Raw genomic sequence first — 6,219 nt, 5'->3', positions numbered from 1 at the left:
ACCCTGTTCACATCGTTCGGGGCCGTATGGGAAACCACGGCCGGACACCCTGCGGATGGAACCTGGATAGGCGATAAACCTGGACTAGAGGCTTAAGTGTTTAGGTAGGTCGTGGTCTACACCCACGTCGGCTTTCGCTTGAAGTCTGCCGAGCACATGTCGTGTGCAGACGCTAAGTGGTGGAAACATGTATGAAGAAGTACACCCCTGCAGGGTTATCATGATCTATTCGAATAGCCGCGTCCGCGGTAAAGGACTACTTGGTTGCCTATACAGTTCATAGACAAGTAAATGGAAACTACTAAAAGCCTCAAGATAAGTGTGAGTGCCGAGGATGGCTCTTCCGTAGGAAGACGGAGGTGGATCCTCGGTAGTGTATTGAAGTGGTGAGTAGTGGACTCGTGTACGCAAAACCATTTCAAGTTGGAGTCTCGTAAGTTAGCCTAGCCAAGAGTCAAAGCTGGCTTGCTGCAATAACTCCACCAACCCTTCTTGATAATGTGCATGTATGTAGGATCTGATGTAAGTCTTGCTGAGTACCTTTGTACTCATGTTGCTATAATTTACATTTTCTACAGAAGACGCTGCAACCCCTTCTGATGGGTTCTACGTAGACGTTGACATCAATGAGTAGGCTAAGACCCAGGTGGTGATCCCGAGCTTGTGAAGGACCGCGTAGTATAGCTAGGCTCTCCAAGCCACTTTTATTTTACTAGTTGTCTGTACTCAGACAAGTTACTTCCGCTGCTGGTTTGTATGACTGTATGACTTGAATGCTGGGTCATGTGACCCGTACCTTTGTGTATGTTATGTATGGCTCTCTGAGCCTTAAATAAAGTACTTGTGTCATAGAGTCATGTTGTGATGCCTTGTTGTATTTGCACATATCGAGCATATTGTGTGTATGATTGAAATGCTTGGTATGTGTGGGATCTGACTATCTAGTTGTTTATCCTTAGTAGCCTCTCTTACCGGGAAATGTCTCCTAGTGTTACCACTGAGCCATGGTAGCTTGCTACTGCTCTGGAACACTTGGGTTGGCCGGCATGTGTCCTTCTTCGTTCCTGTGTCTGTCCCTTCGGGGAAATGTCACGCATTGAGTACCGGAGTCCTGTTAGCCCGCTACAGCCCGGTTCACCGGAGTCCTGCTAGCCCAGTGCTACAGCCCGGACCCACTTGCTGATGACCGACACGTTCGTTGCTAGGTCATGGATGCCTGTCCCTGTAAGTCTGTGCCACTTTGGGTTTACGACTAGCCATGTCAGCCCGGGCTCCTTATCATATGGGTACTAGCGACACTATCATATACGTGTGCCAAAAGGCGCAAACGGTCCCGGGCAAAGGTAAGGCGACACCCGTGGGAATACCGTGCGTGAGGCCGCAAAGTGATATGAGGTGTTACATGCTAGACCTATGTGGCACCGAGTCGGGGTCCTGACATCAAACCCTGCTCCTTCTCAACAATACCAAACAAAAAAATACTACTCGAGTAGCTATGTCCTAGGTGTCAGCCGATCTTGTGTTGTTCTCTTGTCTATTGACTATATACGCTCATAATGTCGTGGGTCCCAGATGTCAGGAAAACACTAGGAGGAAGCATTTTATTTTTCCATACACTGACGTGGTGGGCCCCAACTGTCATCCTCTCCACGTACTTCTGCCGATTCCTGTTGTTTGTTGACCATGTTGACAACGTGAGATGGTGGCGCCGCGGCGAGCGCACCAAAGCGCACGGAGGACGTCGGCGTTAACGATTTAGGAGACGATGGGACGGCGATGCGTGCGCTGAGGCATAGCCAGCCGTGGGAGGCGGAAGTAGGTGGCCCCGCCGGCGCTGGTTTCGTTTTGGCGGCTGGAGGAAGACAGGATTGAAGAAACACGACAGACTGTAAAAGCAGCAGGAGTACTTAACAACCTTAACTGAAACCAGCAGGGGCACATAACAACCAAATCTGAAAGCAGTAAGAGTACTTATACAGGTTCAACCGTCCAAAGCACGCCTCAAATAGTGCTACTTTGCCTACAGTTACCCAAGGGTGAGGCCGCCAAGCCCCAGGACAAGGCCCAGGCGCCACCCCGTGCATCCACAACCCTCTGAAAGCGGCTTCATCTCGCAACATGGTCAATAAACAGGATATTCGCTTTAGAGCCATGGAAAAGCATGAACATAATCTTCTGTCCTATTCTCCAAGATGGACGGGCTTTCATTATTTGAGACCACCCATGAATAAGTATCTTTTCACCTCCAAGGGGAATTGAGTAGGTCGACATAAACATCATGTTGTGACCAAGCGCAAGTCTGACCCGACCATGGTCAGGCATCTGTATAGGAACAATAGAACTCGGCAGTTCCTGTTTCAAGAAGATCACAGCTGTAAAACTATGTATAAGCAATAGTTTATGAACAACATATATAACAGAAAACAGCTCCTACCATAAGTTTCTCGACACAGTTGGATCTGTTCAATGAGTGCAGCAGTGGCACACATATCCCACGAGGCCTTCCACCATTGAAACACCCCACAAGGACCTCAAGACGATCAATAAAGTGTAGGAACTTGTGGATGTCGGTCCAGTCAACTTCAGTGCCATTAGTAACAGCCGAGTTATTACAGAGTAACAAACGAGCAGACTGCTTAACCTTGAAAAAACCTACACGTGTGCCACCAATTATAAGAAAATATTAGTTAGAAGTAGCATCTTCATGAGAGATTCGTTGCTACTTCTAAAGTTAAATTGTGATTAGTTAGACAGAATAGGTGGATTAAGAAGTAATCGAGGCAACAAGCAAGAACAAGAACAAAACTAACATGGATGAACAATTGGAACGACGTCGGGGTGGAAGATCGCAGTGAAGATGAGACCAAGTTCTGCTATTTCCATCAACATTCGCGCGCCAACGTTCAATCGTAACACTTGAGAAAGTTTATCCAAGTTCGGCCATAAAAAAAGCAGCGATCTTCTTGGTTCATGAACCCAACTCGGAAGTAATATCCATGGCTTGTCTTCATTGTGACCATTAAACTAGTGTATTCAGTTATGGCAAGGCCGAGCATCTTGAGTACATGTGTTCTGGTAGAGCAAATAATACACTGCAGGAAAAAAAATATGAGAACACAACATGTTCAAAAAAAACCACCCTCCCGGATAGAAAAGACGATTCTAGGAACATACTGTGTGTGTTTCAAAATGCTGTGTTAGGATGAGAAGGAACAAGTGTGGCGTCTCGCCGAAGGCGCAGAAATCTATAAGGTACTCGCACTTTGGGGACTGCAACTGAAACACACTAGATTCAGTACGAAGAAAAATGCATCAACGGCGGCGGCTACCATCCTAGAATTACTTGCGACCAAGGGACTTGGATTTATCGGGGATGGATGAAGAATTCGTACCAGGTTCTCCATGAGAAAACCCTATGCAATGGCCGAGCAGAGGTTTTATCTGAACAAGCAGACGAGGGAGAAGGAGATTCAGGCCCAGTGAAATATTGCCGCTTCATCCTCTAGCTTACTGCTAAAGCTGGAAAGGGGGGGTGATTTGACGGCTCATTGGGCATTACTGCGGCGCTACGACCGGGGTGTGTCTACCATGAAGTTGTGCACTCTAATTCGCGCATATGGCACGTGGACCCCATTGCCGGCTGCCCCACATATCAGCGAAAGGAAGTAGAAAGATAGGAGTAACTAGTTACACATAAATATATTTTGACAATGAGATACTCCCTCTGTAAAGAAATATACAAATCTTTTATATCACAGGCTCACCTTGCCGAGAAATATACTCCCTCTTCAGCGCACGGGCATTATGGGGGTTCAGCTTTTTTTATGGGGGTTCAGCTGAGAATATAATACTCAGATAGGCTCACGGTTCTGGACTTTGGGCCGCAGGCCGAACCTGCATTTTTGGGGGCCCATGTGTTCTACCTCAGCGCTTTTCATATTGCAAGTGATCGGTACGACGCTGGTTTTAGATGCTGTCGCAAGGCGAATACAAAAAATTGAATAAAGCACGGCAGCTATTGGAATGAAATTGAACGACAGTTCCTAACCAGCAATCAGAGTTGCAATTCTATAAACGATATACCATGTGATAAATAATACTGTCGTACTACTTATACACACATGACACTTGTTTCACCATGCCAGATTATTACATCAAAATCTCTCGGAGGATAGATCAGTTCGGCAGTTGCGTGCTGCTACTGAAGAATTTCAAAGTTGATTTGGACCAGCTCTCCTTGCCGAGAAAGTTCGATTTTGACATCATCCCCTACCGCAAGATATGATTTAGATTTGAACCTTGACCATCCTTTAGCATCAATTATCATGCGACCATCCTTTGTACTTACGGTATATTGAGCATGTTCGTTCACACCAAGGCTGCGCATGGTAAGAGAAACTTGGCCGCGGTTGCCCGGATTGTTGAACGACTCCCTCGTTGCTCTAGGAATTCTCTGTTTGCAAACAAGAAGACATACCCAAACAGTTAGATCAACACAATGAATCGTGTGAAACAACATGGAAAGAAAAAAGAACGAAGCACTTGGGTGGCCAATGCTTACCAAGAAGGTGGACATGTCGGTTTTTGTAAGGACTTTGGTATATGAAGTGCGAACTACCGCCCAGTCTGTTGCCGGTGCAACTGCACGGGCCGGAGTAGATGCAAGTGCAAGTTTTGGTGCAGGTGCTGAAGCCGCTGTTGCTGCCGGAGATGGTGCTCCTTGTAGAGCTGGTTCCGGTGTCGGAGCAGGTGTCTGTGTCGATGCTCGATCCTCCGGTAGATCAGACTGACCCGCTGACGCGATCGGTGCCCAATCCTTAGCTGGATCAGACTGAGCTGCTGCCGCTGTCCGTGCTAGAGCAACTGTCGGTGCTCGATCTGTGCAAGACATCGGCGATTGTGTCTGGTCTGCTATGATCAGCTTTCTAACTTGACTAGGATCCGTGACCGTGATTCAGTTTTTTTCTTCATTTCTTTTAAACGCGAGAAGGACTAATTGTGGCGTTTTTGTTAAACCAAACTGCAGTTCATCATAGGGATTCATCTTGTACTCAGACAACAGACTGATCCAATTTTTTCCAGTAATATAAGTGATGGATAGTGCCTTCGTTACTGACATGACATAAGAAGTGAAACCTGCAAAAATAGCCATCGTAGAGCAAACCAAACGGTTTATTTTGTGATGAATGTCACATGGCAAAACCTGCATCGTAAAATTGCAGGAAAAGAAAGAAAACATGACATTAAATCAATAAGATTTAGACGGTAAATCAATAAGATTTACTTGATGTGACACAAGTGAATCCTTACCAGGAAATCACTATGTTGAAGTACTAAACAGAAGATTGATCATCCAACTACGCGTGGCATGCACGGGCCCCGCCTTCTCCCACAAGCAGGACAGTCCAAAGGTCGTGAAAAATCGTATGGACCGAACATCCATGGGACTGGAAATCTTGGTGGGTGCGGTAAACCCTGCAATGCATACAGATATTGGAGTGTAACCATAATTGATAAACCGTCCTCACAAAAAATATGATCTGGATACTTCAAAATGTACAGGCCGAATTGAGTGGACATACATTAACATAGACCGTTCTCAGGACTGACCACACACCAAAAGCGGCAGTACTAATAAACAATACATGGTTCACAAACACAAATCTAGTACTGAACAATAGTACTTACTACAGACAAGCATAGTTGCACTAGCTAAACTCTGCAGACTATTTCTTGCCACCGACCTACGGGATGAACCCCGCATAACTGACTAGGCCATGGACTTCGTGTGAGATGTCTACATGCACCATCACCATCTTGTCAACCTTGGAGAACCTAACAGAGTGGTCTTTCCACTCATAAACATGATGATGAAGACATGCCGCATCAGATTTGTTGGGAAGCTTTACAAGAACCACACCCTTCGTAATCGAAGGCACAGCCAGGAAATTGTTGTGGTCAAGTACAGCCTCGAGAACATGCCTGACAACAATGCTACATGAAAACACTAGTTCAGGACACGTGGCGACAAGGACACAACAATTGGATAGTTCAGCAGTAGAACTCATCATCAGGTCTTCCAGTTCACACGGCATGACTTTGAGAACTTCATCTCCACCGCGGACCTGGTTCTAATTCAAACAAGAACCATATTTTATTACTACATCCGTTCAGAAATATAAGATGATTTTCGATATTATACTCCATATATTACTACAT

Source organism: Triticum aestivum, chromosome 7B (genome assembly GCF_018294505.1).
Source record: "Triticum aestivum cultivar Chinese Spring chromosome 7B, IWGSC CS RefSeq v2.1, whole genome shotgun sequence".
In the NCBI taxonomy this organism is placed as follows: domain Eukaryota; kingdom Viridiplantae; phylum Streptophyta; class Magnoliopsida; order Poales; family Poaceae; genus Triticum; species Triticum aestivum.
The sequence above is the reverse complement of the archived record's forward strand: the minus strand, read 5'-3'. Positions refer to the sequence as shown.